At 38.2% G+C, this 24,183-nt stretch overlaps 1 protein-coding gene and 1 long non-coding RNA gene across 2 annotated transcripts in view; both read right to left on the bottom strand.

Moving 5' to 3' along the window:
- SMYD3 (SET and MYND domain containing 3) overlaps positions 1-24,183 on the bottom strand; it is a 709,642-nt gene that overhangs the window by 605,509 nt on the left and 79,950 nt on the right. The window lies entirely within an intron of this gene.
- LOC116526122 lies at positions 10,216-19,760 on the bottom strand. The gene is made up of 3 exons (XR_004257979.1): positions 18,243-19,760; positions 16,587-16,588; positions 10,216-10,683 (listed from the first exon to the last, which is right to left on the bottom strand). It is a non-coding gene; the product is annotated as an uncharacterized LOC116526122 (long non-coding RNA).

The raw sequence follows: 24,183 nt of genomic DNA, 5'->3' as shown, positions 1-24,183 counted from the left end.
ATACATAGTAAGTTGTGGTTAACAGATACTAACCCACTTTTCAAACAAAACCAAAAACTCCACCAGCAAACTGAACATAAAAATCCCAGAGTAAACCAGAAAACGTCAAGGATTAGTCACCTTGCACAATTAATCTGAGATTTTTCACAGGCTTCAATGGTTGAGGCTTCTCTCAAGTGGTATCTTTATTTGAGCATTTCATTGTTCACTGTTGCACAGTGATTAAAAGAATGGACTCTGAAATTAGATGGTTTGAGTCTGAATCTCTCCAAGTCTGTGAATTATTCTAATTCTCTTATTCTCCTATATGTTAAAATGGGTTTTGTTTGTTTTTTTAATAGAGATAAGAGCTCAAACTCCAAGACTCAAGCAATCCGTCTGCCTCAGCTTCCCAAAACACTGGAATTACAGGTGTGAGCTACTGCGCCCAGCCAAAATGGGGGTATTAATAGTATGCACCTCACAGATTTGTTTAAAAATTAAATGATACAATGTTTGTAAATGTATTAGTACTATGCTTTGCATGGAGTAAGAGCTCTATAGCTGTTAGCTATTAACTATTATTATCCTTACCAAAAGGAAGAAGGAAAGCATGAGGCTGAATTTCTGAATTTTGCCCATTAAAAAATTTTAGAGCTCTGGTAAAGATGCACTATGAGAGAAAATCAAAACATATGATCTTTTTCATTTTCAGCCTTCTAATTTAATAATTTCCTTTCTCAGCTTTAAAAAGCCTGTCTTTGCCTTTTCATTCTTCTCATAAGTCTCTCTTCGGTGCATCAAGTCCACTGTGCTACACGTTAGGCACTATTCAAAGCACATGACATGTACCAGCTTAATAAATTCTCACAACAATCCTACAAAGTAGATACTCAATGTGCCTATTTATTTTCAAGTGAAAAAAACTGAGACACTTAGAGGTTAGGCAACTCGTGCAGGATCACATAGCTAGTAAGTGGCAATGTGACTGGATCCAAACACAGGCAGTCTGGATGGAGAATCTCTGCTCTATTGCAGCCACCATGCAAAACTGCTTAAATATGCAGCAGTCCTCCCTTCAAAGCAAACAAACAGAACCTTTTCCAAGCTATCTACCTGGTAATATTTTTATAGTTTATTTAATTAGATTGGTACGACAGGCAAGAGTAAGTCTCTTGGGATTTGGATTGACAGCAGCTATCACTGTCCTGTCTTCTGACTAAATCCCCTGGGGATTGTAGATGGAATAAAACTGCTATTCAAAAGGTCTGGCATTGCCCCCTGGGAGGTCTGGAAATTTGTGAGGATAGTTTGGTTTTCACAATTGCGGGACACCATCAGGATTCACTCTGAAGGAGACAAAGGTGCTTATATCCCACAGTATCTGTCACAATCACATACAACTTTCAAATGTCCAGTTCAGACATTTAGGTCTAGAACCTAACTGCTGATTACATGTAAGAAGCAATTCTTGTATTTTAGTTTATTTAATATATGCTGAATTTTCTAACATTGCAACCACCAGATAAAATGAAAGAAGCTGGTGCTTTTGTCTTCGAAATCTTACCAGGAGTTGTTCATCATTTCAGACTAAAATGTCATGCTATTTGAATCACAAACACAACACAGCTGTATCAGTCTCCAACTGGAGCTGCACCTTTACAGTAATTCTGTACCGTGACTTCTCTTAGTACCTAGGTATTTATATATAACAACATCTTAGTCAGCTGAGGCTGCTAGAACAGAATACCATAAATTGGGTGGCTTACATACAACAAAAGTTTACTTTTCGGCTGGACGTGGTGGCTCATGCCTGTAATCCCAGCACTTTAAGAGGCTGAGGCAGGCCGATTATCTGAGGTCAGGAGTTGGAGACCAGCCTGGCTAACATGGTGAAACCCATCTCTACTAAAAATACAAAAATTAGCCAGGCATGGTGGCAAGTGCCTGTAATCCTAGCTACTCGGGAGGCTGAGGCAGGAGAATCACTTGAACCTGGGAGGCAGAGGTTGCAGTGAGCTAAGATCATACCACTGCACTCCAGCCTGGGTGACAAAGTGAGACTCGGTCTTCTCAAAAAAAAGAAAAAAAAAAATATATATATATATATATATATATATTTTTTTTTTTTTCCCACTGTTCTGGAGGTTGGGAAATCCAAAAATCAACATGTCTGCAGATTCAGTGTCTGCTGAAGGCAGGTTTACTCATTCACAGATGGTACCTTCTTGCTGTGTCCTCACATGGCGGAAGGAGAGGTCAGCTTCCTGGGGCCTCTTTTATAAGGACACTAATCCCATTCATGAGGACTCTGCCTTCCTGATCTAATTACCTCCCCCAAACCCCATCACTTAATATTATCAACTTGGGGGCTAAGATCACACAGCATATAAATTTTGGAAGGGTGCAAACACTCTGGCCATAATAGGTAACATACACTGTTTTATGATAAATAACTTTATCATAAAAAATTACAATATTGCACTATATTGCATTTTGAAATTGTGTACATAAGTAGTTACATTAAGATTTTCTCTTCAGGATAGCATTTGTTTGTGTGCGTGTGTATGCATGTGCATGTCTCAAAATATATGTTTATAAAAAGGAGTTTTGTGCTTCAAAGGGGTGATGTCCCATTCTTGACATCTCTGGGGAAAAAAATTGGTCATCTACAGAATAAACGGTTGCTGTTTCCTATCATTATTTTACTATACAGGAAAATCAGAGTTACATGTCCCTAAGGTATTAGGGACTAACAGCTTTCTGACTGCCCAGGAGTATTGATAAACAGAGGGAAAAATGAAATTTAGGAGTTCTCCATAAAGTTCTGGCGTCTCCCCATCCTAATTCCTACTCTAGAAGCAAGTCTTTATTTATTTTTATTTTTTTGAGATAGAGTTTCGCGCTCTCACCCAGGCTGGAGTACAGTGGTGCAATCTCAGCTCACTGAAAACTCTGCCTCCTGGCTTCAAGTGATTCTCCTGTCTCAGCCTCCTGAGTAGCTAAGACTATAGGCACCCACCACCACACCTGGCTAATTTTTGTATTTTTAGTAGAGATGGGGTTTCACCATGTTGGCCAGGCTAGTCTTGAGCTCCTGACCTCAAGTGATCCACCTGGCCTCCCAAAGTGCTGGGATTATCAGGCATAAGCCACTGAGCCCAGCCAAGTCTTTAAAGTATAAAACCTTAAGGTAGAGAAGCCACTATCTTTTGTATTCCCCTATCACCTCTCCCTGACTAAGCCAACTAGTTTTGCGCTAACTGCCATTGTCACACATCCCCGACAACCTACAGAAATGATCTTGGCTTGTTACTATCAAATCATCTCAAACCTCTCCGAATCTTTACCTACTCAGTAAATATGACTTACAATTCCTTGGGTAGTTCCTGTAGCCCCATCCCAGCTTGAATGGATCATCCTAGTGTTGCTGATGCTAATCAAAGACTAAACAAGGACTGCTGTCTCATTTCCCTGACCTGGCATATCTTTAGTTTCTTCCTTCTTGGCTTCTAATGAAGACAAAACTGCATTGCCTAATTATCCTTTAGAAATAAAACCTTAACATTCTTTAATACTTGATCTCTTTTCAATGTCTTCTATTTGTTTCCTGTAATTCTGCTAAAAATAGTTTAGACATTGAAAAAAAATCAATTCCAATAACACTAAATAAAATATATTGAATGACAACTACTTAATGTGTTAAAAAGGATACGAACTGATTTTTCTTTCAGTAAATTAAAAAGTTTCCTGAATTTGTAGCATTCTTAAACTGAATTAAAAAGTAGAAAGAAAAGGAGAGAAGATGAATATAGTAGCGGTTTCTAAATTTTGGTATGTATCAGATATTCCTAATTACCTGATAAGGAATGTTACCCACAATTTATAGGTTGAAGAAATCAAGACAAGACAGGTTAAACAGTTTGCTCAAGGTCATGTATAGAGACACCTCCACCGTCCCCCTCAACCAGTGCTAGGATTACGACCCATATTTGTCTGATTCTATTACATCATGCTACCACTCTACAGTAATTATAATTAGTGCTAACTACGTACCAAGAACTGTGCTAAGCATCTCATTTAGTCTTTATAATAATCCTATCAGGTAGATACCAAATTTAGCTTCATTTTACAAATGAGAAAACTGGGAACAGAAAGTTAGGTTGCCCAAAGTCACACAGTAAATAGTCTAATTTATATTCAGATCCAGGTACCTGACTCCAGAACCTATGCCCATAATCATCAGGCTACACTCTCTATAACAGACTAAAATTTACTTCGAAAAAAATGGGTAAATAGCTAAAGGAAATGACAACAGTTCTATTCCCAACAGAATGATTTGTTTAACAACAGCTATCCTCATCAGGGTGCATGATGTAGTTTGAATATACATCCCCACCAAATCACATGTTGAACTGTAATCCCCAGTGTTGGAGGTAGGGCCTGGAGAAAGCACTACCCCCATGTGGGTCATGGGGGACGATCTCTCATGGCTTAGTGCTGTTCTCATGATAAGATATGCTCACTTCAAAGTATGTGACACCTCCCCCTGACACTAGCTCCTGCTTTCTCCATTTGACAGGCCAGCTCAGCTTTGCCTTCTACCATGACTGTAAGCTTCCTGAGGCTCTATCAGAAACCAAGCAGATGCCAGGTGCCACACATGGTTCTTATACAGGCTGCAGAACTGTGACCCAAGTAAACCTCTTATCTTTATAAATTGCCCAGCCTCGGGTACTTCTTTATAGCAACGCAACAGCCTAACACAATGCACTAGCAAATCAACGTGGGATTTTTTTTAGTCCCCAAGTGATTAAAACTCTTAAAAAACAAAACCATTAACCTTAGAATTAAATATTTTATTTTGGTGTGGTAATGTAATATTGAACATGAAGTGATTACAAAGTAATTCCCCATAATTTCTATCTGTGAGGGGAAAGAGGGGTGGCATATAATGGCACAACACAGAAATGTATCCCTACATTTGAAAATTCATTTTCTCTTTGGAATACAGACTCCTCCTACCCCTAGAGCAGTCAGAGAGACATAGTTACCAAATGCAAAACAGAATGCAGTCTTTACAGAGAAACCACCAGGGCTGAGAAATCACCCACTGTTATTTACAAATAAAGCCAGCAGTGAGAAATGTGACAGACATATTAGAGGAAAGCAAAAGAGCCTTTTTTTTTTTCTTTTGAGACAGAGTTTCACTCATGTTACCCAGGCTGGAGTGCAATGGCGCGATCTCGGCTCACCGCAACCTCCGCCTCCTGGGTTCAGGCAATTCTCCTGCCTCAGCCTCCTGAGTAGCTGGGATTACAGGCACGCACCACCATGCCCAGCTGATTTTTTGTATTTTTAGTAGAAACGGGGTTTCACCATGTTGACCAGGATGGTCTCGATCTCTTGACGTCGTGATCCACCCGCCTCGGCCTCCCAAAGTGCTGGGATTACAGGCTTGAGCCACCACGCCCGGCCCAAAAGAGCCATTTTTAAATGTTATTTAAAGATTGTCCTTGGAAAATATGAAAGAAAAAACTAAGAATATTATCTGGTAAGTTAGCAAAGCCCTGAAGCAAACATCAGACATCCCAAATCAGCCACGTGGGACACAGAGAAGGAGCCACATAAAACCAAAACCATTCTCTTCTCTACAAGGTTAAGGTTTGGGTTTGCTACAGGAAGAAATGAGATTTAGAATACATGGTGTCATGTAAATAGCTCTCACTGTCATTATTTTTAAGGCTTTTATGTATATATTTTAACTGCATACTATTTATGTAAATAAAATATATATTCATATATACACTAATGTGCACACACACATATACAAATATATGTAAAAATAAATGTTCCCCAACTTGTGACATCAGGTGATCCACTTACCTCGGCCTCCCAAAATCCTGGGATTACAGGCGTAAGCCAGGTTTTTGACATCCACACTGGGTAAATCTTGATGAGCAGAACAGTACCCATCACGAAACGCTGCCTTAATTTAAAGCTATTTCAGCTTAGGTATGTTTATATTACCGTAATGAAGATCATAGCCGAAAGATGATAATAAAACTAACAAACGCCTGGAACTGTTGACACAGATACACTGTCAATAATTTTTCTACAAAAACTGCCATGTCAGCTTAAGTGATCGTTTCTTCTCTGAACTGTGATAGCATTTACCTTCTCTAGGCTTAGGACCCACAGATGCAAAGAGAAAGGAAAGTGTTGTGGCCCATCCCCCACTTCTAATGTAACAGCAATAATAATAGATAAAAAGTATATAGTACCTACAATGTCCCAGACCCTTTTTAAATGCTTTAACTACTTACTCCATTACTTTTAATCCTTACAACAATCCCATTATTAGTCCATTTACTAAGAAGGAAATTGACCCAGAGTTGAGGTGAATAGTCCCAGGTCATAAAGCTATTTCACAGAACTGTATCTAGAACCCTGGTCCCCAGCACTAAAACTTAAATGAATGAATGAATGTTCGCTCACTTTTTCTTTTAAAGATAAGGATCTCACTATGTTCAGCCCAGGCTAGACTCAAACTACTGGGCTCAAGTGATCCTCCTGCCTCAGCATCCCAAGTCGCCAGGACTATAGGCACACACACACCATCAGGCCCAGCTTTCACCATTTGTTCACCCTTTTGGTTCAGTTTAAGATATCATTTAGAGAAAAAAATTTTTGCATCACTTAAAATAAAAATACTGAACGCCACTAGTATATATAAGTTTATTTACCTATTAGCCCTCAAACTCTGATATCATTTTTATGGTGTTCTGGGCACACCATTTAATTCTGTGTTAATTAACTTTCTGTATGTTAAGTCTTGAACTGCATACATGTACGTATAAACTCCCACAGATAAGTACACTAGACTGTAAGCTCTTAGAGGACTTATATTTCTTTGTATTAGGTTGGTGCGAAAGAACCTTCGGGTTTTGCCATTAAAAGTAATTAATATCTCCTATGTTGCATATAGTACAATGCATTCACTTATAAATTTTTTGAGAAATAAACTTGATTTAACTGGTCAAATAAATTTTTATCCTGGGAAAACCAGTTTTAGTTTAAACTATGCTACTACTAATAATAAACAATCCTTAAGAACATCATATGAGACAGTAGTTCTGCCCAACCCGCTGCCAATTTCTTATCCATGCAGTGTCACTAATCAATTTATAGGTTGGAACAAGATAAAAGTTTTAACTTACGGAACTAGTAAAGCATACTTTCCCTGCAGAGGGACCACCACTGTGACTTATGGGTTCTAATTAAGTTTTTTTCTTTGAAGCGTAGTATTCAAATCTGCATTCTTACTTGATTAGTATTCACCACAACTATTTTTATGCAGATCACATGAAAAATGAACCCTATGTGCCATAATAACTTGCAAGAAATTACTATTCATCAGCATGAATCAACAAGCCTACAATTATAACAGTGTCCACTGGGAAAAGTAAAAAAAAACAAACCTTTTACGAAGGTCATATAAAATGAAAGAAAAGGGGGAAAATAAAGAATACATTTTTGTATTGAAAACCATACAAATGTTTTCAGCAGAAAATTACTATTATTGGGGCTCAGAAAAATGATACCCCAAAGTATGATGTTTTCATATGCTGGGCACTTTTGAATTTAAAAAAATCAGAAGACCTTAGAAGCTGCCTCAGAACCAAGGACTCTGTAACCTTCTCCTGTTTCTCTTCAACCCCCAAAGCACAGAGAGGAGCTCTCTGGAATTTTTTTTTTTTTTTCCAAAAAAAAATTTTTTTTTGAGGAAACTTTTTCCAAAAGAGACAAAATTCTCTTAAACCTCCTCCCTAGAACTCTCATTAAATTACCAGGAAAGATAAACCTGAGAAGAGAAGAAACTATAAAAGTTCATGACCAGACACACTTTTCACCTATTCTTCAGAGAGCAGCTTTGAGAGGTTACCTAAGAGACTTTAACTGCATAATAGGACAACCTTTGTTCACCCTGCAGTTCCTCCCCTCAACTTCCCATAACTGTGAGTCTCATTCAGTTTCCAAAAAGAACCATTTACAAACTACTGTCTGCTCCTTGGACCCATTAAATTCTCCTAAAAGTCACTTACTATACCCCCAAAATTGCCTGCATTCCCCCATCTCCCTGTCCCCTAGGAGGAGGGTGCTATTTAAGCTGTGGCTATCTGGCCCTTCTGTTACAGCCCAACAGGTTCTTCTTACCCGCTGCCCAGAAAAGCCAGTACACTGAGAACAGTAGGAGTGTTGCAGCAGAGAAGAGTTTAATTATTGTAAGGCAGCTGAGAGGAAGGAGGGGCAATATCTCTCAAAGCCACCTCCTTGAAAGCTTGGAGCCCAGGGTTTTTAAGGATAATTTGGCAAGCTGGGGATCAGGGAGTAGTATATGCTACTGATTAGAGATGAAATCACTGGAGTGTTGGAACTGTCTTCACGTGTGGAGTCAGTTTCTAGGTGTGGGTCACGGGATGAGCTGAGTCAGTTCCTTGGTACAGTCATGGTCCAGATGGCATCAGTCAGTTCATCAAAATGCGAAAGTCTGAAAAATATCTCAAAAACCAATCTCAGGGTTTACAATAGTGATGTTATCTATAGGAGCAACTAGGGAAGTTACAAATCTTGTGACCTCCAGCAGTAACCAAGTTAAGGAAGCTGGCTGGTTATCTCTGCTTAACTGTGCCTATAGCTTAGCAGAATTCAGACCCTTATCATAATTCTAATCTTGTTGCCTTCCATTTGTTTTACAAAGGCAGTTTCAGTTCCCAAGCAAGGGGAGGACCAGTTTCAGGAAGGACTATTATCATCCCTTCTTTAAAGTTAAACTGTAAACTAAACTCCTCTCCTAGTTAGCTTGACCTATACCCAGGAATGAGCAGAAAATTAGCTTGTGGGGTTAGAAGCAAGATAAAGTCAGCTGTGTTGGATTTCTCTCACCATCATAACCTTTGCAAAGGTCTTTGCAAAGACTCAAAAGTTATTTGAGTCTCATATATTGCATGGCTCCTGTGCTTATACACATTAATAAATTTCTATGCCTTTTCCCCTGTTAATTAGTCTATTGTCAGGTTATTTCAGCAAATTCAGACTTTCAGAGTGGGGGGAATTATCTTCACCCGTATACTCTCCAAGTCCAAAAACCAACAGATGTTCTGATACATGCTACAATAGGGATAAACCAACAAATATTATATGGTTCCATTTATATGAAATATGTATAACAAGCAAACTCCTCCGAAGGCAGAAAGTAGATTAAAGGTTCCCTCATGCCCCTCTGCGACAGGGGGAATGGCTCGCTTCTTCAGTGCACCACTGCTCAAACCTCTATGGGGAGCATACAGACGGGCAGGTGGTGGGGCTCCGAACCCACAGCAGTGTCTAGAGCTGAATGTTTACAGCTCCTGAAGCCCCAGTGAGCATTTGTGTCACAAGGTGCTCTTTTAATTTAGCCGCCTGTAGGTGGCTTATGTTAGTCAGCTCAATTAGATTCCCTTCCTTATCACAAGGACAAAGGGATTTCTGTATCCTGGGGTTCCTTGCCTTGGTGTACTGGAAGAATCAAATCACAGTGGGCTTGGGGAATAAATGCAAGGTTTTATTAAGTAGCTCTCGGCAGATGGGGGAGCCAGAGGGAAATGGTTTTCCCCTGGAGTCAGGCCACTCAGCGACCCCAAAACTCCCGTGGTTCTGCTGGTCACTGGCCTGTCAGCGTGCCAGCATCTGCTGGTGTGCTCTTCTGCCGGCATGCTCCCCTAGATATCCTCTCGATGTCCAGCCACTTGTCCTCCAGCAGCTTCTGTCTGTGCCTTGCTACAGTCTTGGGTTTTTATATGCCCAGGATGGGGATGTGGCAGACCAGGATGGTCTTTGAAAATGCAACAGTTGAGCGCAAAGCCCTGTCCTCACCAAGGTCCATGGGGGTAGAGCCCTAGCCAGGGATGATGCCCTCATCTACCCAGCACTTTCCTTACCCCCTTCTTAATTTTTTTTTTTTTTTAATTTCTTTTTGGAGACAGGCTTTAGCTCTTGTAGCCAGGCTGGAGTACAGTGGCACAATCTTGGCTCACTGCAACTTCTGCCTCCCAGGTTCAAGCGATTCTCCTGCCTCAGCCTCCTGAGTAGGTAGGATTGCAGGTGCCTGCCACCATGCCCAGCTAATGTTTGTACTGTGTATTTTTAGTAGAGATGGGGTTTCACCATGTTGGCCAGGCTGGTCTGGAACTCCTGACCTCAAATGATCCACCCACCTCAGCCTCCCAAAGTGCTGGGATTATAGGCGTGAGCCACCGTGCCTGGAACCCCCTTCCTTATTTAAAGGGACCACTCTCTTCCTTTCCCAGCATTCCTGTATCAAGACCAGTGATGGCACTGGATTCTTGTAGGAACACTAATCCTATTGTGAAACTGTGCATGCCAGGAATCTAAGTTGCATGCTTCTTATGAGAATCTAATGCCTGATGATCCGAGATGGAACAGTTTTATCTAGAAACCATCTGCCCCCTCACCGTACTCCCTGGAAATACTGTCTTCCGCAAAACAAGTCCCTGGTGCAAAAAAAAAGGTTGGGGTTCACCGTTTTAAGCTGAAAAGTTTGTCATGACTTGATATAGTATGAATAAGAACCTAATACATAAACAACTCAGTAAGAAGTTTAGAAGATTAAGTTGAACTAAAAGTACAGCAAAAAGAAATTGACTCCATAATGCAAGAGACTGTTCCTATAGCTTGGGGTTGGAAGTAAATAAAACCATTAAAGGCACTGTGACTTCACAGCCATGCCAACAAACATGTATTAAGCACCTACTTCCTAAAGCACACTGCAGTCAACGATAATTCAGACTAGAGTCAATCTGAAATCATCATCATCCAAGGTTCATTTGTAAATAATTTAACAGGCTAGGGAGAATATGTGAAGAACGACAGTTTTATCTCCAAGAATTCATGACCTTATCTAGAGAAAGTCATATGAATGGACAGAGAAGATAGTCTCATACTTGGTATGATATCCTACACACGTAAAGGATTCAGCTGCCAGAAATATCTGATCTTTGGCTTGTTCTAATAAATCAAATGCCTACTAACAAAAAGCTTTCAAGATAAATCTTCAAAATATATTAAAATGGAAATGTTAACAAGAAGGGTAGTGCCCACTAAAATTTTAGCATAGGTTAGGAAAGAGAAATTGTCGTGGAGCAAGGCAAAAAGTCATTAACTGGAAAAATAACCAATCCAATTTGGAGGGATTAATGCCATAATTGATTAACTTTACCATTTTCTTCGTCTGGGTTCTGAAGTACGACAATTTTCATAAGACAGATCTTTCTAGGCAGCTAGTTAGTATATGTCAACACATAGTCTTGTAAAAGTATAATATCCTACATAGAAATAAACTCTGAACTCCTCAAACAGCCATTATTCTCCAATGTTTACACTGCACATTTACATCTGGTAGGTAAGGGTCAACACTATTTGCATCATTAACTGGCAAGGAATAATCTAAATTACTAATCACATTTAGCATGTCTCATATTGATGAAACAACAAATGTTTAAGGAAGATGCTTCTTTAATATCTACTAACATTATATGTTTCACTGTATTACACAAAACTACCAATAAGGCTAAAGCAGGTGTACCATTTTTATTTACCTTACAACAAAGAATAAATGGCTTGACAAGTTCCTTTAAAAAAAATAAAGTGCTATTACTAATTCTGTAAACTAGAAGTTACCAAAACAATTTTAATAAAAAGATCTCAAGAGCCCCATTGTATTGTTAAAACTACTAAAGGCAGTAAAATAATAAAATAGAAAAGGTGACCTTCAATTCCATAAAAGAAATAAGGAAAAAAAACAAGATGACCTTAAAATGAAAGTTCTAATGTAATTTCATCATTTTATTGTAAGTCAGAGAGTCTATATTAAAGGCAATAAGACTTTAAATACTTTAAAAAAAGAGAGAGAGAGAGACTAAAAACCATCTTAAATAATCTAGAGATATTTGAAAATAATACAAGGCTTAAAATTAAAAACAGTAAAACAGAAAAAAGATTTTTAAGTCCAAAGGGAGCTCAGAAAGGCCTACAGCTGAGCTGCTGCGCAGGGAGAGGGAAGCTGAAAGCAAAGCCCGGAACGTCGAGGGCAATGCAAGGAACAGAACACACCTGAAAACCAGGGACTGAAGTCTGAGTCTGAAAGCCCCTGAAACAAGAGCCCCAAGAGCAGGAGGAGAGGAATGTGCCAGCTGAAAAGAGAGAGAGAGAGCACATTCACCTTTCCTCTCCTTTTCATTCTACTCATGCCCTCAAGAGACTGGATAATGCCCACCTGCACTGATGAGGGTGATCTTTACTAGTCTGCAGATTCAAATGCTCATCTCTTCCTGGAGCACTCTCACAGATACATCCAGAGATAATATTTTACCAGCTATCTAGACATCCCTTAACCCAGTTAGCCATCACAACTAAGGAATGGTGACGTGGAATACTGGAGACAGAATGGCATGAAACGGTGAAGGGCCTTCGATGATGAGCCATGGATGAAGAATACTAGGGCAAAGATTTTTGCATAGGAAAATGACATAATCTCTCTACTACATATTTAGCCTGATTAAAATGGACTTTTGCAAGGACAACTAAGGAAGAGACCTAGTTAGGATCTTGTTTAGAATAAATAGATAAATGTCTGTATTATAGTTGGATGGGATTTTAAACATTGCCTGATCTCATCCTTCATTTAGCAGACTCAGAAAGCATAACCTGCTCCTGATATGCTGGGAAATTAGTAACAAAGGCTACAATGCTTGCTTTTTTTTTTTTTTTTTTTTTTTTTTGAGATGGAGTCTCACTCTGTCACTCAGGCTGGAGTCCAGTGGTGTGATCTCCACTAACTGTAATGTCAACCTCCCAGGTTCAAGAGATTCTCCTGCCTCAGCCTCCCGAGTAGCAGGGATTACAGGCGTGCACCACCACGCCCAGCTAATTTTCATATTTTTAGTAGAGATGAGGTTTTGCCACATTAGCCAGGCTGGTCTCGAACTCCTGACCTCAAGTGATCCGCCCACCTGGGCCTCCCAAAGTGCTGGGATTACAGGTGTGAGCCACTGCACCTAGTGCACAGTATTTTCAAACAATGAACTCATAAGTACCCTTATATTTATTCTAACTTTTTTTAAAGATAGCTCTTTCTATCTCCCAGAATTTCTAGAACCACCTCCTTAATGAACCGAAGTCTTTCTTTCTGGCCACAAATATTCACTGAACCCCTTACTTTGTGCCAGACACTGTTCTAGAAGATAATAACAAAATTAGTTCCCTCTCTAGTTGGATCCAAAATTCAAAAGAAGAAACAAAACAATAACAAACACATACATCACACAGTGGTAAGTGAAGAAAAATAGAGTCAGAATGAAAACAAGTGTGGTATAAGTACACAGAGAGTAGTCACAGAATGTTTTCTCATAAGTCTGCATGAGCCAGGAGCAGTAGCTTGTGCCTATAATCCCACCTGGCAGAGGGAATGAGTTAGTGGGATCACTTGAGGCCAGGAGTTCAACACTAGCCTGGGAAGCATAACAAGATGCTACCTCTAAAAAAATTTTTTTAAGTAGTCGGATGTGAAGGCATACATCTGTAGTCCCAGCTACACAGCAGCAGCAGTCTGAGGCAGGAGGATTGCCTGAGGCCAGGAGTTTAAAACTAAGCTGGACAATTTATCTCAAAAAAAAAAAAAAAAAAAAAAAGCCTGCACTATAAGAAATCCAGTATAAGAGTGGTCCCCAAAGACTAGGCAATAAATGGGAAAACAGGGAGAAGGTAAGCAGCCTGTTTAAAAGAGGGAGGGAGAAGAAAACTTTGTTCTGTCAAAGTTTAGAACAAGCAGAAACTTATAGACCATTGTAAAAACTTTGCCACTGAAGTGTCCCCCAGAAACAATGCAAACCAGGAGACAATGGAACATCTTTAAAGTGAATGAAAGGTAAAAACAAAAAATTCAAGCCAGAATTCTATATCTAGCAGAAAAATCATTAAAAATAAAGGCAAAATAAAAAATCCAGACAACTGCAAGGAGAATTGGGTACCAACAGACCTAAAACTAGAAATTTTTAAGGAAGTTTTTCAGGTTGAAGAAAAAGGATAGCAGCTAGAAACAGATAAATACAAAGAAATGAAGAGTGCTAGAAACGTTATGACAAAGTACTGTAGGGTTTACAACATGTAAAAGTAAAATGCATGATGAAATAGCACAGAAAATAGGAGGGGAGAAATAGAAGTATACTATTGTAAGGTTCTTACATTATATATTGAATTTATAATATTATTTTACAGATTATAATGAGTTAGAGATAGATGTTTTAAACCGAAAGCAACAACAAATAAGTATAGCTAACGAGTCAACAGAAGAGACAAAATAGAATATTAATAAATATTCTAAGGAAGACAGAAAAAGAGAGGACAAAACAACCACAAAAATAAAAATAAAGCAGAAAACAAGTAAACTTACTAAAACATAGCAAGAACAATGCCTACCAAGCAACATATTTAAGCTGGTCTGTGTTAGCGCATCTGTTGGGAAGAAAACTGAAAACCAGCATCTTTACTAACTGATATAAATGTCTGCCTGAAGTTTTCACAGATGATTTACTGAAATATGGTCATTCTACATTGCTTTCGTTTCAATCTGTCATAAAATAGCTGTGTATGATTTTCAAAATCAAGAAATACTTTAATTAGCCAACGAGTTTACTGGTAATATCTTCTCATTCAAGTAAGTTTTTGAACTTCTGACATCGCCAAAAAAAAAATGGCAGTTGAGAATTTGAAAAAAGGAAATTAGGCCAAATAGTTATTTGCAAAATTGTTTTGTCATCTTTGGTTCATAATGATGTTTATCTTATAGATGCTACAGCTTTTTTATCAACATTCAAAAAGTTATCACATCAACATATTCAATGGCAAAAATATAATTATAGTTTACATAATTTCTTATTTTATACTATACTTTCACATAGTGACAATAGTAATCAAGTACTAAATATAACAGAATTCACATTAGTAGAGGTTAAATGAATAATTATCCTGTTAATGTTGCAATTTATCCTACTTGATTATATTTAATCAGCAAAAACCCCAGGCTCAATGTAAAACTGATAACAGCAAGACTACCTCAGGTCTCCTTCCAAAGTGCCAGTCCAGACTTCTGAGTGACCATAGGCAGACCATATGCAGTGAGTGGTGGCAGAGCCCCAAAACTTTTTCAGCACACACCAAAACCCACCCATGTATGGTTCCATTCAGAAGAGACCACAGCTCTCCAGGTGTTACAGATATAATACCAACCTAGACAACTGGAATTATATGACATGCAATCTTTTATGTCTGATTTTCACTTAACATAATGTTTTTTGAGGTTCACTAAGTAAGGTTTTATCATTGACTTACTAGGATTTTTTTAAGTAAAATGTCACATAAGCTGCAAATAGAAATCGTTTTCCAATTACAGTACCTCTGATTGTTTTCTCCTGTCAGGTGCATTTGTTAATACTGCCAGTACAATGGTCCCAACCTTAGTGGGAATACTGTTAGTGTTTTCCAATTAAAGTCAAATGCTGAGTATTTGATACTTTCAACTCTGAGAGGAAAATCACATATTTCTGTATATGTCACCACCATATTATATTAACTAGAAGCCACCATTTGTTCATCTACAATAGGATAAAATAATGTCTGCCCTCTCTACTTTTCAGAAATCTTATAAAGAAAAAAATATATATATAGTAAACAATAAAACTCTGTATAAGTCTGAGAACCTATAATGCCATAAAAATAATTTTAGAAACCACTGAACTCCTTTGAAAGTGTGTGTTTTTAACTACTAGCAAGGAAAGAGACGTTAGCAGACAGGAAGCAAGGAGACTACACCTTTCAGCCATCCAGGTTATATGTAAACAAAGAAAGGAAGCTAGCTACAGAAAGTGAGTGTCATACTGGAACACACTGAGTTTTGTAAGTTCCTGTAACATATTTCTGGTCACAGAACTATCACCAAACCTAGAAATAAAGACCTAAAACACTTCTAATATTACACATTAAAAGAAATATGAGCATACATACATTTAAGAAAGATTAATCAGGCCAGGTGTGGTGGCTCATGCCTGTAATCACAACACTTCGGGAGGCCAAGGTGGGAGGATCATTTGAGCCCAGGAGTTCAAGACTAACCTGAGCAGCATAGGGAGACCCCATCTCTACAAAAATTTTAAAAATCAGCCGGGCATGCCTACAATCACAGCTACTCAGAAAACTGAGGTAGGAGTATTGCTTAAACCCAGGCGGTTGAGGCTGCAATGAGCCATGATTGTGGCACTGCACTCCAACATGGGCGATAGAGTGAGATCTTATCTCATGAGGAAAAAAAAAAAGCAGAAGAATTTAGAATGTAGAGGTATATTTAAAAAGTTAAAAGATTCTTAAATCCTTAACTTATTTTAGAGGAATTCCAAATACAGACATGAAAATGGGGATACTTACATGACTAAAAGTAACTGAAAATGTCTGCTTATCTACTCAATAAAATGTTCAAATATAAAAAAATTTTAGACCACTTCACAACATAGGTACTAAAAGCCAGTACCATTTTATTAGTGCATATTTGTTAAAATAAGGAGGGAGGAAGGTAATTCAGTTAGCTCTCATAAATACCCTTGGATTGGTTTGTTCAATACTAGAAAAAAATTGGTCTATGCAATAGTAATTCTCACCTTTTTAGAGCTCCTTTAACCTACTGTATAAAGTATATAGTGGGAAGGAAGTCAAACTACTTACTTAATATTTATCTTTAAGCTGAATTTGAATTAGTCTCAGAGTTCTACGCTAACCAGTATAAGAGTTAGGATGTTTTTCAGTTGCAAACAACAAAAAAAACAGATTTGCATTAAAAAATTTAAAAGCCCAGAGGGTGGGCAGGTTTCAGAGTTTGTTAAAAATAAAAATGACAGCTGGGCGCAGTGGTTCACGCCTGCAATCCCAACACCTTGGATCATGAGGTCAGGAGATCAGGACCATCCCGGCCAACATGGTGAAACCACGTCTCTTCTAAACACAAAAAAATTAGCCAGACGTGGTGGTGCACGCCTATAGTCCTAGCTATGCGGGAGGCTGAGGCAGGGGAATCACTTGAACATGGGAGGTGGAGACTGCAGTGAGCCAAGACTGCGCCAATGCACTCCAGCCTGGGCGAAAGAGCGAGACTCTGTCATTCATTCATTCATTCATTCATTCATTCATAAATAAATAAATAAATAAATAAATAAATAAATAAGACAACAGTAACAACAGCAAATACAATGTGTCAAGTACTGCTCTCTCCATTTTGTGTGAATTAATCTATTTAATCCTTGCCACAACTTTCTGAAAGCTATTATCCCCATTTTGCAGATAAGGAACTTTTCCTAAGGTACAGAGAGCATCTATTACTATATTTGCCCAGGGTGGCACAGTCACTAAGTAGTAGAGCTGGCATTCAAACCCATGCAATCTAAACCAGAGCCATGCTCTTAACTGCTGATGCTCTGCTGCCTCTTTATGGCTGCAACTCCTTTCTCTCCAATGCCCTCTGCTCTGCCCTCTTCCAGAGCTGGCTTGAAGCTCCCCCTCAGTAATAGTATAGATGCCAATGGGTCCTGGAACTACCCTGTACTCATATAAAAGGGGAGAGCAAAAGCATTTCTTCCTACCAAAAGAAAGCTCTGAATCTCACTTTAATTGGACATATCAGTTTTTGTTCCCACCACAGAACCAACCATTGCAGATAGGGAATAAGGTTGACCAGAATTATCCATGCCAATGGGAACCTACCACAAGTACTGTAATAAGGAGACTCTACCCCACCAAACCTGCAAAACTGCTATGTAATGCAGCTGGATTGGAAAGAATGTTGAGTAGAAGCCACTCTGTCCTCTGCAATCATGATACTCTTGGGTGATATAATTTTAAGAAAGGAAATCAAGCATAACCTTATAGTATACTTACTAAAATTCCTCAAATCTAAGATGCTATGGAATGTAAGACATACCATTATTAAAGATACATTAAAAACAGTACAGCATCACCAATTATCACCTCAAGAGGCCTTCAACTATAGGATACATCCTAATTTCATTTATGTCAAAAATGTAGGAGGAAACATTCATCTTAAAATCAAAAAAATGTGAAGTGCCATCAGCTGGAGTTCCAAAAATCCACAACTGCTTTCCCACATATATTGAGCATAAATCTAGGCTATAACTACATACACAGGCTGAGCAATGAAACGGCAATCAACCCTGTTGTGTTCCCAGAACTTAACATGAATGATAACTGAAAGAGTTATCAGAGGCGTCCCTCCTCAACCTCTCAGTCAAACACCACGTCAGACAAGGAATATCCACCATATACCAGGTACAGTGTCTGGGTCCTATAAGGGAAAGTGTCTTAATTCCAGCCCTCAAGGATATGACTGACAAGTACTAAATAATCATACAACAAACAGAATGTAGTAATGTTATTAAATGGATATCAATAAAATATAGGGGTTCAGAAAAAGGAAAGATTAATATAGACTAACTGGAACAGGGACAGTTCCAGCATCAAGAAAACATCAGAGCTGTCTGGGCATCTGTAAGAGGTAAGGATCTATTTAAGAGAGGAAGGTATGAAGCAAGAGCAAATAAAAGGGAGGTGTTTCAGATTACATTAGTAGAAATCAAGTTGAACTAGATAGAGCAAAGACTGTATGTGGAAAAGCAGAATATAAAGCTAGAAATATAGTTTGGAGCCAACACATTTGGTAGTCAAGAAGGGCACTGAACATTTTTGAGCAAAGAAATGACATCATCAGGGAGACTGGAGAAGAATCCCTGAGTTGTTTGCAGATACCTATATATTAGTATGGAATACAGAAGGAAGGTCTAATTTAAGAGTTTTTATTTGGGGGTCATAATGACTAGATGAGAACTGAAGTTATTAAATAAATGACATTTTCCTCGGAGGATCTGACATGCTGGAAAAACAAAGGAGCCCAGAGAAATTACCTGAGGAACATCAACATTAGTGGAATGAACAGAAGAGAAGGAGATCACAAAGAAAGAAAAAGCAGCAGCAACTACACAACAAAAGGAAGAAAACCAAGAAAGTGGGAAAAGAGTATGTAAGAAAAGAAAGAAATTAACACTGACCAGTTTCACAGCAAGATAGAATAAGAACTGAAATATAACCCCTAAGATTTAGATTATTGACGACCTGGCTAAAAGCAATATACATGGAATAGCAGGAATGGAGGTAGCATACACAGGGAGGTCAGAAAAGGATGCTTAGAGAAGATAGTTTTTGAGCTAAGAAGTTAACCAGATAAACAGGAAAAAACATCATGTGTAAGGAAAGAAACATAATGTCTACAAAGAATAGGCTGGATCCAATACAAAGATATGTATCCTCAACAACAACCAAAAAAAACTAGAAAAGTACACATAAGAAGGGTTTTAAATTTAATAAGCATGACTAATTTGTTACTTCACACAAATTGATCTTTTGCTTTAATTACAATGCTAACTTTTTAAGAAAAAGAACAATGCCAACCAAAAATCTGGCAAACACACTGCTCAGCAAAATTTGATGAAAAGGCATGCAAATAAGACACACCTTTTGTATGACCTCTTGCTAAAAGGAGCAACTTTAGGCCAGATGCGATGGCTCACACCTGTCATCCCAACACTTTGAGAGGTCAAAGCAGGTGGATGGCTTGAAGCCAGGAGTTCGAGACCAGCCTGGCCAACATGGTGAAACCCTATCTCTACTAAAATTTTAAAAATCAGCCAGGTATGGTGGTATGTGCCTGTAGTCCCAGCTACTTGGGAGGCTGAGGCAGGAGAATCACTTGAACCCAGGAGGCAGAGATTGCAGTGAGCCAAGATGCCACCAGTACACTCCACACTGGGTGACAGAGTGAGACCCCTCCTCAATCAATCAATGTACCAACTTTATATATATATATATATATATATATATATATATATATATCTGCTACATAAATTACTCTCCAATTCAGCAACAATCTGCTTAAACTAACTCTAGGCAACCAAGTTCAATCTCAAATTTCATTTTGATTCAATTCTTTTCCTAAAAAGGATTCCATATTTTATAATAGAAAGAGCCATTAAAAAACTCAAAATTTTGGCCGGGCGCAGTGGCTCACGCCTATAATCCTAGCACTTTGGGAGTCCGAGGCGGGTGGATCACGAGGTCAAGAGATCGAGACCATCCTGGTCAACAAGGTGAAACCTCATCTTTACTAAAAATACAAAAATTAGCTGGGCATGATGGTGCGTGCCTGTTGTCCCAGCTACTCGGGAGGCTGAGGCAGGAGAATTGCTTGAACCCAGGAGGCGGAGGTTGTGGTGAGCCGAGATCGTGCCATTGCACTCCAGTCTGGGCAACAACAGCGAAACTCCATCTCAAAAAAAAAAAACAAAAACAAAAACAAAACTCAAAATTTTCTTTATAATTAGGAATAGAGAAAATTGTTCAGTTTCTAAAATCCCACATCTCTGACTATATGCTGGGAGAAAGTATATAGTCTGACAGCTCAATAGACATGCATTTTTTTTAAAATCTCACTGCATAATTGCAGATAAGACAAACAAGTAATCTAACAATTATGCCAAACTCAGATTGGACTCTATGTGTGAAAGTACCACATCCTCTAGCACTTTTTCCAAGGAAACTATCAGAACCATTTATTTTCAAGTGCATAATAGCAGAACTATCAGTTATGTGACATCCTATGAAAAGACAGACACAATTTCTAATTACATCCATTCTTTCATTTTAATTACTCTAGAGAGTGATTACATATTTAACTTGGCTATCTTTAAAAAATTAAGTTGCTTTAATGAAAGTAGTTTAGATAGCTACACTACCATACATCAATTAGAAAGTTAATCATTCTGCTTGTTCTCACAGAAAGATTTTAAAGGAGGTGGAGAGGTGGTGTTTCATGCTTTTTAAAAAGTTAATTAGAGAGCACCCAGAAAGAGCGATCATCTGGGAAATAAAGTTTATCAAAAATCCAAAATATGTAATCTTCACAGTGTCAAGAAACAGCAAGACTTTCTCTTTAATGAGTTTATTTATGTTCACTTTAAAAGAAAATCTTCAGTTCACTGGGTGATGTTGAGTTTTTGACACACTGCAAGACTTCACCGTGTAACAGAATATAAGACTTCACTTCACTCACTTGCTTGGTCTTGACTGCCTAACTGATGGCAGACTATTATCTAAATCATATTCCTACTCTAAAGGAAGTTTTCTATTTTACAATGATCTTGCTGTACAGTTCACAGTCACACTCATCATTATAAAACATTCCAAAATCTATTTTTTATAAGTTTTCAGTGTTTGAATTATCATAATCCCCCCCAAATTAATTACTAATAATCAAGGAAGGTTAAGTTGATACTTAATTTTTGGCCAAAACAGGTTCAGTGGATCTCTCCTAGATGGATGGATAAGCTTAAGAATGCATTTTTAGGAGTCCTAGCCAGAGCAATCAGGCAAGAAGGAGAAATAAAAGACATACAAATAGGAAAAGAAGAAGTTACTCTCTCTTTGCAGACAATATGATTCTATACCTATAAAAACCATAAAGACTCCACCAAAACAATTTTGCAACTGATAAATGACTTCAGTAAAGTTTCAGAATACAAAATCGGTATATAAAAATCAGCATTTCTATACCTCTATAATGTTCAAGCTGAGGGTCAAATCAAGATCACAATCTCACTTACAACAGACACACACGCTAGTATCTAGGAATACATGTAATCAAGGAAGTGAAAGATCTCTACAAGGGAAACTATAAAATCACTGCTGAAAGAAGTCAGAGATGATACAAACAAGTGGAAAAACATTCGATGCTCATGAATTGGAAGAATGAGTATCACTAAAATGGCCACACTCACGGTGGCTCACACCTGTAATCCCAGCACTTTGGGAGGTCAAGATGGGCAGATCACCTGAGGTCAGGAGTTTGGACATCATGGTGAAACCCCATCTCTACTAAAAATACAAAAATTAGCCAGGCGTGCTAATACACACCTGTAATCCCAGCTACTCCAGAGGCTGAGGCAAGATAATTGCTTGAACTCAGGATGTGGAGATTGCAGTGAACAGAGATCATGCCACTGCACTCTAGCCTGGGTGACAGAGCAAGACTCCATTTCAAAAAAATAAAATAAAATAAAAATATCCATATTGACCAAAGCAAACTACAGATTCAAAGCTATGCCTATCAAACTACCAATGTCATTTTTCACAGAACTAGAAAAAACTATTCTAAAATATGGAACCCAGAAAAGTTCCCAAAAGGATTGCCAAAGGAATCCTAAGCAAAAGGAAAAAGACTAGAAGCATCACATTATCCAACTTCAAAGTATACTATAAGGCCAAACAGTAACCAAAACAGCACAGTACTGGTACAAAACCAAACACAAAGACCAATGGAGTACAAAGAACCCAGAAATAAAGCTGCACACCTACAGGCATCTGATCTTCATGCAGTCAACAAAAATAAGCCATGAGGAAAGAACCCTCTATTCAACAAATGGTGCTGGGTTCGGCTACCTATATGCAGAAGAACAAAACTGGACCTCTACCTTTCACCATATACAAAAATTAACTCAAGATGTGTAAGATTTAAATACAAGACCACATACTATAAGAAGCCATTCTTCTATAGGACTGGTTTAGGAAACACCATTGTGGACATCAGCTTTGGAAAAGAATGTATGACTAAGTCTTCAAAAGCAATTATAACAGAAACAAAAATTGACAAGTAGGACCTAATTAAACTACCAACAGAGTAAAGACAATATACGGAATGGGAGAATATATTCACAAATAGTGCATCTGACAAAGGTCTAATATCCAGAATCTGTAATGAACTTAAACAATTTAACAAGCAAAAAACAAATGACTCCAACAAAAAGTGGGCAAATATATGAACAGACACTCCTCAAAGACACCCCACAAGCAGGCAACTAACATATCAAAAAATGTTCCACATCACTAATCATCAGAGAAATGCAAATCAAAACCACAATGTGACACAATCTCACACCAGTCAGAATGGCTTTTATTAAAAAGTCAGAAAAGAACAGATGCTGGTAAGGCTGCAGAAAAAAGGGAACGTTTATCCTGTTAGTGGGAATGTAACCTAGCTCAGCCACTGTGGAAAGCAGTTTGAAAATTTCTCAAAGAAATAAAAACAGAGCTACCATTTGACTCAGCAATGCCATTACTAGGCATATATCCAAAATAAAAGAAACTGTTCTATGAAAGAGACACGTGCACTTGCATGTTTGTTGCATCACTATTCACAACAGCAAAAAAACATGGAACTAACCTAAGTGTCCTTAACAGTGGATTGGATAAAGAAAACATGAGGTGTGTGTGGAATACTATTCCACTCCTCATGGAATACTATTTATCCATAAAAAAGAACAAATCATATTCTTTACAGCAACATAGAAACAGCTGGAGGCTATTCTCCTAAGCAAATTAATGCAAAAAAAGAAAACCAAATAGCATTCAGATCATACTTATAAGTGGAGGCTAAACACTGGGCACTCATGAACATAAAGATGTCAATAGACACTGGAGACTATTAAGGGAGGGGAGGAAAGGAGGGGGGCAAGGGCTAGAAAATCATTGGGTACTATGCTCATTACCTGGGTGACTGGATCATTCCTATCTCAAATCTCAGCATTACACAATACACCCATGCAACAAACTTGCACATGTGTTCCTTGAATCTAAAATAAAAGTTGAAATTATTTTTCAAAAAGAATGTATTTCTGATTATCTGAAATTATTGCAAAATACATGTATACACATTTTTTTCAAAGAGGTTTTACAGGTTTCCTAAGTTAACTGTTTTATTCTATGAAAAGATCATGGAATAAACAAAACAAAGCAGCAAAAGTTTAAGTGAAAGCTTTATATTCAGACTACAAAGTTTCTTTGGTAAGAGTAGTGTGTTAAGCAAAGAGGTATTCGAGTAACTGTAATACTAGATAAGGTACATTCAGGACAAAGCCACTGTTTCTCTCTAAGTTAGGAAAACATCAGGAACGACTGAGAATTCCAAAATAGTTTGAATGAGGA

The sequence above is a fragment of the Sapajus apella genome, unplaced genomic scaffold (genome assembly GCF_009761245.1).
Source record: "Sapajus apella isolate SASKATOON/1434 unplaced genomic scaffold, GSC_monkey_1.0 scaffold49, whole genome shotgun sequence".
NCBI classification, from domain to species: domain Eukaryota; kingdom Metazoa; phylum Chordata; class Mammalia; order Primates; family Cebidae; genus Sapajus; species Sapajus apella.
The sequence above is the reverse complement of the archived record's forward strand: the minus strand, read 5'-3'. Positions and strand labels throughout refer to the sequence as shown.